Source organism: Talpa occidentalis, unplaced genomic scaffold (assembly GCF_014898055.3).
Source record: "Talpa occidentalis isolate TD23 unplaced genomic scaffold, MPIMG_talOcc4v2.1 talOcc4.13, whole genome shotgun sequence".
In the NCBI taxonomy this organism is placed as follows: domain Eukaryota; kingdom Metazoa; phylum Chordata; class Mammalia; order Eulipotyphla; family Talpidae; genus Talpa; species Talpa occidentalis.
In genome coordinates this window covers 69,889,487-69,902,413 of record NW_023601322.1, presented here as the reverse complement: position 1 = coordinate 69,902,413, position 12,927 = coordinate 69,889,487, and the positions used below count along the sequence as shown (strand labels likewise).

The 12,927-nt window shown below is 39.6% G+C and overlaps 1 protein-coding gene across 4 annotated transcripts in view; it reads right to left on the bottom strand.

Annotated features, from left to right (window-relative positions):
• The window catches only part of KLHL3 (kelch like family member 3), a 268,190-nt gene that overhangs the window by 193,462 nt on the left and 61,801 nt on the right, over positions 1 to 12,927 (bottom strand). The window lies entirely within an intron of this gene.

The window sequence follows — 12,927 nt, the reverse complement described above, 5'->3', positions numbered from 1 at the left end:
AACAATCTTTTACAAATCATTTATATGTTTCTCAAGCTTCCCCATATTATAAATGACACTAAACGAATATAGCCATAATCTTGACTGTGCTTTGGGTTATTCCCTAAGGATAGTTCCCTAAGAGTAGATGTACCACTTTCGCTGTACAAACATAAGCTACTGAATCCTTCTGAGACATACCAAGCACAGGGTCTGGTATATAGGGAAGGTTCCTTAAGTGTTAACCATTATTATTGTCTTTAGACAAGCAAAAAGATAAATCTATAATTTGAAAAGTCAAGAATTATATTCAAAGATAGGGTAAGAATAAACATAAAGCAAATGATATAATACCACTTCTGCATGTAGATGGTAAGTAAGCCTAATGGGATTCCTAATCAGGAGCTTCTCACAACACTTCAAAATATTTTTCCAATGAATGCTACAGAGAGTTCTCCTATTTCCTCTGCCACAGAAAATCCTCAAAAGTCTCATCTCTCAGAGAAAAATAGCTGCCTTAAGCCTTCCAGAATACCTGATATTGCAAAGGAACTGAACCCACAGGTTTTTTTGTGACCTTGCACAAATTATTCCCTTTTCTAAGCCTCAGTTTTCTGTTTCATGGTGAGCTGGATTAGATAGTTTTCCAGATCTACTAGAGCTATGATTCAAGTATGAAAATGGAGGTGATTCTGGGATCTGTAGTGTGAATTCCCAGAAAGGCAATCGTTGCATGAAAGCCCAAAGCCCAAAATCAGTTTGCAATCATTAACCAAAACCTGTAAGGCTGTTTTAACCTTATGGGATTCTGATTTAAGAATGTAACTCCTTTGACAAATTATTTAGTATGGAGTTGAAGAAATCGGTGGAGTGAGAAATAGAGGCAATGGTAATAGAATAAATCCTTTTCACCTTTGCAGAAAATAATTGAAAACAGCACCCAAATCCCTTTCCTTGCACTTCAGGCAAAGATAGGATCCTGCTGCCACCTTGTGGCACACTGGGCATTTTAGAAAGAAGAATTTGCATAATCTGGGTCCTACAGTCAAAAACCCTCCTCCCGAAACCACATTCTCTTCCTCCCTTAAAATTACACAGAGCTTCAGCGAAATAAGACAGAAAGAAAAAGAAAAATACCGGATGGTCCCACTCATAACAGGAATCTAGAAAACCTAAATATGGACCAGGAAAAAGAGTAACTATAGGAAAGGAAAAAATCAAAATCAACAAACAACTATGAACCAGAGACACTCTTTGGGAGGCAGGGGAAAAGAGGGATTGGGGTCAAAATCAGGGTTGCAATTGTATGGGGAATATAAAAATTAAAAAAAAAATAAAATAAAAATATGTAATAAAGGAAAATTGAACACTAAAAAAAAAATTACACAGAGCTTGATAACTCATAAATACTTTCAACCCTATTACCTCACTTCATTCTCTCAGCAACTACGTAGGGTGTCAGGAAGGAGGTACAACTCTATTTACACGGAAAAAGCAAAGTACAGAGAAAGTATGTGATTGCCTAAGGTCCCAATAACTGTCAAGACTTGAACCCACATCACCTGACCCTAACGCAGGTGACTCATTCACTCTACTATGTAGGAGTGGGGATGGAACAGGTTTAAGTATGCTCTAGGACTAGAAATTTGAGAAAGGGAGACTTAGGAAGAAGAAAACCCAGTTTCTTCTGCAGACACAACAGGCCACATGCAACCATCAGGCTGCTTGTTGATATTAAAAGGCATCCAAAGAAGCCATAATTCCTGCCTACCTTCCCATTTTGCAAATTCTTGGTTAACATCCATAGGCCTTCCCAGTTCTCTCCTCCTCGCTGTTCCCAAACCCCTGTATCCTCAGGGCTCTAAACTTAACTATAGCTAAATGCTGAACACCAAAAAGATCATAAGTAAGGGAGCTACATCACCCAGAAATCAGCAAGAACTACTGACAGTACTGCTCTGTCAGAGTTCATAACATTTGTGACTCAGCCTAAACTCTCTTCCTAGTTTTAGTGGGAAGTCCCATGGGCATATTCCATAAAATGCTGGTGAAACATGAGGGGCAATACTGGACTTACATGTTTATCAAATGGCATACGAATATGGTTGAAAATTAACCTAAAAATTTACAACTTCTCTAAGGCAACTATAATTTCTCAGACATAGACTTGCAAACACCAGTTCCTAAACTTTCCACCACTCTAAGTATACCCTTGGATTCATTCTTTTACTAAGTAAACAGAGCACATTCACTAAATGAGTAGGGCACTGTGATAATCCCTTTGATTAAGACTGTTGCTTAGTGATGAATAGAGGGAAATAAAGAATGAACATAATTATAATTATGTGTGAGGTATAAATATTAAGTGCTTGGGGACTAAGAGAGAAAAATAAAATTCCTTCTGACTTGGCAATTAGGGCACTGAAGACAAATGGATAAAGAAGAATTTCATGAATATGTGACAAAAAACTTTTCCCAGTATAGCCTTATAAACCTTCCATGCCTTCTCTCCTGCTTTTACTTTGCTCTTACCCTACCATATTCTGAACATAAATTTTCTATTTTTTTAAAGATTTATTTATTTATGTATACAAGAGCTGGGGTACAGGCCAGAGGCGCAGAAGGTGAGAGGATTCACCAGAGACAGAATGGGGAACAGAACAGGCAGACTGACTGAAGTATACTGCTGAGGGGAGCAGCAGGCGAGTCAGGAGAGGTCTGCTGCTCTTTTTCCCTCTATTCTTTCTTTAGTAATTTAAGGATTAGGAATATAGGCTTTGAAATCAGATAGATCTAATTCCCAGCTGACAGGTTAAGGAAATTCTCAGTTTCCCTATGTGCAAAATGCAGATTATAATAATACTCACAAGGATTTTTAGGAGAATCAAGTGAGATAATGGATACAAAATACTTAGCTTTGAACCTAACAAATAGTAAAACCTTGGGAAACAACAATTGATATTTCTAGTTACCTTCGTACCTTTGATGATGTTTTCTTTTCCAAGATTCCCTTCACCTTCTCAAACTGTTCAGTCCATTTTCTCCCTTAGAGCCATCACAAAAGTCTCCTTGTACCCCAGGTCCTGCTAGTTGTTCCCCACTAAGTGCTCAAAACCGTTGTTCACGTGTTCTTTATAATATTAATGTGATATCACTTACATTTGCAGGTCCCTCTTTCAGGTTCATGAGGATCTAATTCTTACTCATTCTGCCCTAGCACCTAGCACAGTAAATGATTCATGGCACCTCTAAAGAAAATTATCATATAAATGAGATTGTATTTGAGGTGGGTCATAGGTAGGTAGGTTGGTAGGTAGATAGGAATGAAAACACCTGGGTGGCCTTTTAAATGTGAATGTTAACCTATTAATGCTGTACATTAAACCACTGGAACCCACTAGAATTGACTATCAAGAATTAGACTTTAAGATGAGCTGACAGGACCAAACTTTCATTAGAAGAGGCTAGAGGTAGGTGCACAGATGAATGGACAGAACATACAGTCCAGGTGACAGCTCAAGAAACAGATACAGGATTATTCTGCATAGCCAGGGGCACTTAGGAGTATTTAGCAGGTAAGGGAAATAAAACACTTTAAGAATAGATAACAGATTCAAGGATGGGGGGGAAAGGAAGACAAAAAGACAAACATCACAATTTTCCAAGGATGATCCTAAGAGGAAGTCAACACAACATATCATGTTGAAGGTTATAAAGTGATATAACCTATAACTGAGAGAAAAGGGGGCCTAGTGGCGCAAGGGTTTGAATCTCAGCACTATCAAGCTATTGGCAGCCACTGTAGCATGAGTTTGATCCCCGGTCAGGGAGGTGACCCACATGTGGCAGCAGACCTCTCCTGTCTTGCCCCGCTGCTCTCCTCAGCAGTGTATTTCAGTCAATCTGGCCTGTTCTGTTCCCCACTCTGTCTCTGGTGAATCCTCTCACCCCCCAACCCCACACCTCTGGCCTACATTCCAGGACTTGTATGCATAAATAAATATATTTTTTTAAAAGAATATGAAGACACTAATTTAAAAAGATGTATGTACCCCTATGTTCACTGTAGCATTATTTACAAAAGCCAAGATATGAAAATAACCAGGTTTACACACATACACACCCCACACATACACACACTGGCATATTCCTCAGGCATAAAAAATGAAATTTTGCAATCTGCAACAATATGAATGGAACTTGAGGAAATTATGCTTAGTGAAGTAAGGAAGTAAGTCAGAGAAAGACAAACACCTTATGATTTCATTCATATGTAAATACTAACAAAACAATACTTAAGGATACAGAGAACAGGCTGTTGGTTTCCAGAAGAGAAGGGGAGTAAGGGAGTTTATGTTTAAAGGGAGTCATGTATAGAGAAGGGTGGAAAATAGTTTTAGCGCTCTATAATATAAGCAGGTGTCAAATTGTTTTACACCTGATACACAATGTTACAAACTTCTTTTTAAAAGGAGATTAAAGGATGTGTCAATATTATAATGTGTAGCCCTGATCTGAATCCTGACTCAAGCACAAAGATCATAAAAAGTTATAATACTTATGAGACAATTAGAAATATGACCTCAGCCTAGATAGTTGGATGATTAATTTTTAGGGGTGATAATGGTGTTATAATTGTGTTATTCAAAAGACTCATCTTTTAGAAAAACATTCTGGCTTATTTAAAAATAAAATAATATGATGTTTACTATTTGCTTAAAAATAATACATCAAGGAGCAGATGGGTGGGGCTACAAATAAAATAAGAGTGGTCCTGAATAGGTAACTGTAGAATCTGGGTGGTATCTATTTGACATTTTCTATTACAGTTTTGTTTTTATTTTTTAAGAGTTAAGAAATTGAAATATGGGTTCTAAATCTGCTCCAGCATGCTTCTGCTCTGTGTCTATGGACCAATCACCTCTCTAGGCCTCACCTTTCTCCTGAAAATGTGAACTACAAAACTGATGTCAGTACACTTTCCATTACATCCACTTAAGAACTACATCACATGAAAACATTGCTTAATCTTTGTAAGCCTTGGCATCCTTATCTGTAAAAAGTGATGGGGGTAGTAGCCAATTTTTAGGACTACCGTGTTGGTTAAATTGGGTATTATAAGTTAAAGTCCTCAGCATGCATCAGTGAATGAATGTAACCCTCAGTCGAGGGCCTGGCACAAAGTAAGGACTCAATAAATATCGCCTATCACTATTATTACTATCGCTTGCTGCACCTAAAAAATACCAATGGATGAATTCTATACATTTTTTAATGAAAATACTCCATGATTTATTATTTTTGTATCCCTATCTTGCTCCGTATCATCTTTCTTTAGGATAAAGCCAAGAAAATCTAAAACTCCTTCTCCAAAATTCATTGGATCAATGTGCTCAACAGCACAAGCCAGGAAGGAAAAGAACTTGGCTCTCCTTTCTAGTGAGAGTCATTTGCTACGGGCCTGGAAAAAATGAAGGCTCCACTTTCGTCATTTTCAGAATATAGTACACAGCTGTTCTTCTGGTATGCCACACATCCTGAGGTTGCGCCTAAAGGCTAAAAACAGAACTCAGGCGATCAGCCCAACACAGCCAAGATCACTTTTTCAAGGTGGCCCCATTTTGAAAAAATGGACACTGTACCCCTTTTCTAACCGGAGTTGATTTTCCCCACCAGACTGTGAACAACTTAAGGATAAGGACTGTGTCTAGTTTATCTTTATAACTTATGTTCCTAGGAAAGCACCTAAGACAGAGCAGGTACTGAATAAATACTTGGTGAATGAAAAAACTGCTTATTCTTTTGTTTTATTTAGAGTAGGGCAGGGGCAGGAAAGGAATACTGAAAAGCACATGAAGAAATGATTTTTGAAGGAATCTAATAATTTTTGTCAGGGACTACAAATTTGTTCACAATTTCCAACTCATTTCTTCTCCTTATTTCCTACTACCCATCTTTTTACACTCCCACAAACTCCCAAATTCACAATGAATATTCTTCCTTCTAAGCCCATGCACATACTATTCTTTCCATCTCCTTCCTTCCCATCTCTCTGCATATATACATTCTTCAAGATTTGGTTCCTTTTTTTTTTTTTTTTTTTTGAACAAACACTTTCCATATAAATGATGGAATTTGTTTCTTTTTTTTTTTTTTTTAAGATTTATTTATTTATTTATACAAGCACTGGGTACAGTCAGAAGCGCCGGAGAGTGAGAGAATTCACCAGAGCCAGAGCAGGGAGCAGAACAGGCAGACTTACGAAGTACACTGCTGAGGGGAGCAGCGGGCGGCAGGAGAGGTCTGCGTGCCATGTGGGACCCTCGCCCGGTGGCCGGGTACAGGGATCGAACCAGCGCTGCAGAGGCGGCGGGCAGCTGTTCAGCCCAGCGCTCAACCGCTGTGCCACCAGGGGAGGCCCAAGATTTGGTTCCTTTTCCATGAACCCTTTCTTAATCACTATAGTTGAAAGGGGCATCTTCTTGATTTTCTATACACTATAGATTTATCTGGAGGCATTTATAATATTTGATGATGTAAGTTTTACAAGACTGAGGGCAAAGGTCATCTTTCAATTTCTTATGCATCCAGCATAGCATTTTGGACACACCAAGCATCTAATCAGTGGTTAGTGTGTTTATGGCTAACCTTTACAGAGTAAGAATGTTAACAAGTTAACATGTTTTAAAAGACCTCTACCCTATTATTACTTGTTTCATTAGGCAATATAGTACTTGTAGAAAGCCAAGGAAAAGTTGTCATGAGAATATATATTTTTAATCAAGTAAATTTTTTTTAAAAATTTACTATTATACTTCTCAAATGTAAGGGCCAATATAGAAGTAAATCTAACTTCTTGAAATTGAGGATGAGCTACAGCTTCCTTGTGACTTGGATTACTGCCCTGTTTTCTAGATGATACACTCTACCACTGTCAACATGTAGTTACCACTTTGTTGTCCTCTCTTTTTTCATTTCTACTAGATTAATTATTAAGATATATAAACGAATAAAAAATTATGCTGACATAGATAGTATTTTAAATAAATGTTAAATACCAATCTTTTTTATTTTCATCAGAATTTAATCATTTAAAATGCTCCATTGTGGGGCCTCCCCAGTGGTGCAGCAGTTGAGTGCTGGGTTGCGAAGCTGCCTGCAGCCTCTGCAGCGCCGGTTCGATCCCTGGCCACCGGGTGAGGGTCCCACATGGCGTGCAGACCTCTCCTGCTGCCCGCTGCTCCCCTCAGCAGTGTATTTCATCAATCTGTTCTGCTCTCCACTCTGACTCTCGTGAATTCTCTCACCCTCCTGCGCTTCTGACTGTACCCAGTGCTTGTATAAAAAAATAAATAAAATAAAATGCTCCATTGTGCAAAAACAATGAAAACAATTAAAATTAAAATTAACTCTATACTTAGGAGAAAAAAAAAAGATATATAAACCAATGACATCCCCTACCATCCTTATCCTCAGCAAGTAAGTTCACTGTGGCCTTATCAGTACCACTTCTTTTTTTTTTTTAAAGATTTATTTATTCATGCATACAAGAACCAGGGTACAGGCCAGATGTGCGGGAGGGTGAGAGGATTCCCCAGAGAGAGTGAGGAGCAGAAGAGGCAGATCTACTGAAATATACTGCTGAGAGGAACAGCATGAGAGACAGGAGAGGTCTGCTGTGCCATGTGGGTATCTCCCCGGCACGGGATCAAACCTGCGTGGCAGAGGCTGTGGACAGCTCCACAGTGCTGCGCTCAACTGCCTGCACCACCAGGGAGACCCACAGTAACACTTCTTAAAATTATATTTTAATGCTGGGCTGAACTTAGATCATCTAGTTCAATTTTTCCATTTGACACAAGAAGTCCAAAGTCTAGAGAGAGAATATTATTTATTCAAGGTCACCCAATTAGTATCAGAACCCAAAATAAAAATCACATTTTCCTAACTTGCAGTTCTCAACATTACGCCTAACAAATGCCTAGACACACAGATGGCCATGAATAAATATTTTAAGCTGAAATGAATTTAACAGCTTCTTCTTTGTTTGGCAAAAATACCCAGCCATCCTGTAAAATGGATAAAGGAAGGGTGAAAGTGATATTGGAATTCTATAGCTTCTTTTTTTTTAATATTCTTGTTTATTTTTTCACGATATAGGATTTCTCCCCTCAGGTATGGTCACCTTATTTTTCCCACCACCAAAGCACCCCCAGTCCTTCACAATAGTACATTGTGGTCTCTTCCTGCCCTGTTTTCTCCTCTTCCCCTCCCCTCCTGAATGCTTCAGATCCATAGTCAGCTTTCAAGAGTCAGTCTTACAGTTTGTCTTTATCCAACCCTTTGTTTGGTCTCTCTAGATCCCACCTATATGTGAAACCACCTTGCATTTCTCCTTCTGGGTTACTGCACTTACAATAACCCCTTCCAGTTCCATCCATGTTGCCAGAAATGGCATGAGTTTTCTTTTGTTTTTGTTTTTGATCACTGAGTAGTAGTTCAGTAGTTCACTGGTTTATATGTACCATATCTTCTTGATCCACTCATCTGTTCTGGGACATTTAGGTTGTTTCCATATCTTGGCTATTGTACGTAGTGCTGCTGTTAGTGTTTTTGTGCCCTTTAGATTTACATCTATGAGTGGAATTGCTGGGTCATATGGTAGATCCATTTTTGGTCTTTTGAGGAATCTCCACACTTCTTTCCATAGGAGATGGATCAGTCTGCATTCCTACCAACAGCGTAAGAGTGTTCCTTTTTCTCCACACCCTCACCAGAACTTCTTGTTTCTGGGTTTTTTTGTTTTTTTGGTTTTTTTATATGAATTATTCTCACCAGTGTGAGGTAGTATCTCATTGTGGTTTTGATTTGCAATTCCCTGATGATAAATGGTGATGAACATTTTTTCATATGTCTGTTGGCCATCTGCATGTCTTCTTTGGAGAAGTGCCTATTTAGCTCTTCTGCCCATTTTTTGACTAGGTGGTTTTCTTTTTGTTGAATTGTATAAGCTCTTTATAGAACTTCCATAGCAATCACTTATCAAATGTATGGTGTGCAAATATTTTCTCCCACTCAGTAGAGTGTCTCTTAGTTTTGGTCACTGTCTCCTTCGCCATATAGAAGCTTTTTAGTTTGATATAGTCCCAGATGTTTATTTCCTCCTTTGATTTCCTTGCTGCTGGAGATGAGTCTGCAAAGATGTTCAGAAATAAATGTCATGGAGTGAAGTGCCTATATTTTCTCCTATATATTTTATGGTTTCAGGCCTTACATACAAGTCTTTTATCCATTTTGAGGTGATTTTCATGTATGGTGTGAGATAATGGTCTGGTTTCATTCTTTCACAGGTGGCAGTCCAATTTTTCCAGCACCATTTATCGAAGAGACTTCCCTTGTTCAAGTTTATATACTTTGCTCTTTGACATATGTTAGTTGTCTATAAATGCATGGTTTTATTTCTGGGCTGTCAATTCCATGGAATGCTATAGCTTACAAGGCAATTTCATATGAACTCTGGAGCAGAATGCCTAAGTTCTGATTTGGGATACACCACTGCCCCAATGTTTATGACCTGGGGAAAAAGACGTTACATTTCCTAGCCCCAGCTTCCTCGTTTGTAAAATGAGAATTATCCCGTAAACTACCTGAAAGGGTAGTTCAACAATATTTGTTGATGCTGAGGGACAACACTGGATAAGAAAAGCAAGATCCTACCCTTTCAAGCTACTATTCTACTAGGATTAGAGGAGATAATCTACATAAAATGCCTAGTAGGAAATCCAGCCCCTAATAAATGATCAATAAACAAAGTTACATCATTACTGAAAAGATATGTGTGTATGTGTGTGTGTGTGTACACACATTATATATCCACATTTTATAAAGCAAACGAGTAAATAAATCTTACAAAGAGACAGCTCCAAGAAAGATTTTAGGGCATAAAATAGCTCAGGCAGCAGTGTTTCACAAGAACAGATATTATCACCATGGCAACATTATTCTGATTTCCTCAAGAGTACTTGCTTGATACTTTAGAATGTTCAGACATAGTCTGAAAAACCTTGCCATGTAAAGGGTGGAGAAAATTCTCTCCAGCTTATCTCCAAAATAGGCAACTTCTTCTATAAGAAAATTTAATAAAATTTAATGTATGAAATGTAAAATTAAGAAATAAATTAAGGGATATCTACTTAAATTATAGTAGCAGTCATCTAAGATTATTTCAAAAATGAGCTTCCCTAGCACATTGAAAATATGATGCAGTTTAAAATTGCACATGATTAAAAAACGCACATGAAAAGATACTCAACATCCCCAGTCATCAGGGAAATGCAAATCAAAACCACAATGAGGCATCACTTCACACCCACTAGGGCTGCTGTTATTTTTAAAATGGAGACTAGCAAGGATTGGTAAGGATGTAGAGAAAATGGAACCCTTTTGTTAAATATTTAATTTATTTATTTTGTAGAAGAACTGGGGTGTAGGCCAGAGCTGGGGAGGGGGGAGAGGTGAGAGGGAATATGGAACCCTGTACACTGTTGGTTAGAATGTAAAATAGTTCAGTCTCTGTGAAAAATAGTTTTGCATTTCCTCAAAAAGTCAAACATAGAATTATCATATGATGCTGTAATTCCATTTGTAGATATACGCCCCAAAGAACTGAAAACAGGTATGTAAACAAGCGCATGTGCATGATATTCATAACAGCTCTATTCACAGTAGCCATACGGTAGAAACAACACAAACACCACCAACAGATGAATGAATAAACAAATTGTGGTACATGCATACAATGGAATATTTTTCAGTGATAAAAATAATTGAATTACTATTCATGCCACAATGTGGACAGACCTCCAAAATATATGCTAAGTCAAAGAACACAGACACAAAAGTACACATTATTATAAGGTTACATTTAAATGAAATATCCAGAATAGTTAAATACAGACACTGAATGCAGATAAGTAGTTGCCAGGACTAGGGCAAGGAAGGAAACTGAAGAAATTGCTTAATGGATAAAGAGTTTTGCTTTAGAGTTTATAACTAGACAGAGTAGTGGTTGTACAACAGTGTGAATATGTTAGGGGGAAAGGATGTCCTGAGATAATCTCATACAGGCTTTGTGGACTCCACCCCCACTCCAGACTAAAGCCATCAGGACATTGGGAAAAACAAATCCCATCACCACCAAGGGGAGGGTGGCTGGGACCTGAGGGTGGAGTTGGGCAGCCAGGTTGGATATAAAAACCAAACACGTGGGCCTTGCTCTCTCTCTGGCTCGCGATCGCTCGCCTCCTGGCTTCACCGCTCCTGGCTGGCGGCCAGCTCTCGGAGCGCCATTTTGGGATTCCTGATCGGCGGATCGGGTAGGACTCATTTAAAACTTTGTCTCCCACTTTTCTCCCAGAACTGTACATTTCCTCATTTCCCTTTCCCTTGTAAATAAACCTTTTATTAACCTTTCACGTGTGCCTGCAGTAGAGCATTGATAAGTCCTTTTAAGCGCGCGGGTGAGGACCCACAGTCAGGCACCCCGTTTTGTATCGGGGTTGCTCTACAACAAATACACTAAATGTCACTAAATTTTTCACTTTAAAATGGTTATTAGGGCCTCCCTGGTGGCACAGCGGTTGAGCACTGGGTTGCGAAGCTGCCCGCAGCCTCTGCAGCACCGGTTCGATCCCTGGCCACCAGGCGAGGGTCCCACATGGTGCTCAGACCTCTCTTGCCGCCCGCTTCTCCCCTCAGCAGTGTACTTCGTCAGTCTGCCTGTTCTACTCTCCGCTCCGGCTCTGGTGAATTCTCTCACCCTCCCGTGCTTCTGACTGTACCCAGTGCTTGTATAAATAAATAAATAAATCTTTAAAAAAATAAAATAAAATAAAATAAAATGGTTATTGTATGTTACATGAAATTTACCTTAATAAATTATTTTTTAAGATGTGCTACATTTGGGCCTCCCTGGTGGCGCAAGGGCTTAAACACAGCATTGTGAAGCTATCTGCAGCCTCTGCAGCATGAGTTCGATCCCCAGGCAGGGAGCTACCCATGTGGCACAGCAGACCTCTCCTGTCTTGCCCGCTGCTCCCCTCAGCAGTGTATTTCAGTCAGTCTGCCTGTTCTGCTCCCCACTCTGTCTCTGGTGAATCCTCTCACCCCCCCCCCACACACACACACTCCTGGCCCCTACCCCAGTTCTTGGTATGCATATGATGGAGGACAAGAATAGAAAAAAAACTAAAAAAGGAGGTACCACAAGACCAGAAACCTAGCTCACTCAAGGAGATGGGGGCAGAAGAGATTAGCATAACCATAAACACAGAGAAACTAGTATCCCAGGCACGCAGACAGACACTAGTATACTTAGGGCAGTCTATAGATATGGAGATTGAGCCCATTGTAGAATCTCCAGTCCCTTTCAAATTCTACATAGTTATCCAAAATTAGCCACCAACTGACAACTCACAAAGATGAGCCCCTCCCTACCAAAAGAAGCCATAAAACCTAAGACTGCCCCCACAGAGGGGCAGCTCTTCCTGCCCGCTTGTGTCTATGCAAGTGTACTTTACTTTTCTGACCCTTTTCCTAATAAGCTGTACTTTATTTTATTTTTTTTTAAGATTTTATTCATTTATACAAGAGTTGGGGCACAGGCCAGAGACGTGGGAGGGTGTGAGAATCCACCAGAGACAGAACGGGGAACAGAACAGGCAGACTGACAGAAATACACTGCTGAGGGGAGCAGTGGTCAAGACAGGAGAGGTCTGCAGCGCCATGTGGGCATCTCCCTGGCAGGCCGGGAATCGAACTGGCGCTGCAGAGCCTGTGGACAGCTTCACAGCGCGGCGCTAACCCACAGCGCCACCAGGGAGGCCCATAAACCTGTTCTTTAAATATAACTACCGTCTCTGTCTCATGGAGAAAATCCCTGAGAAACTC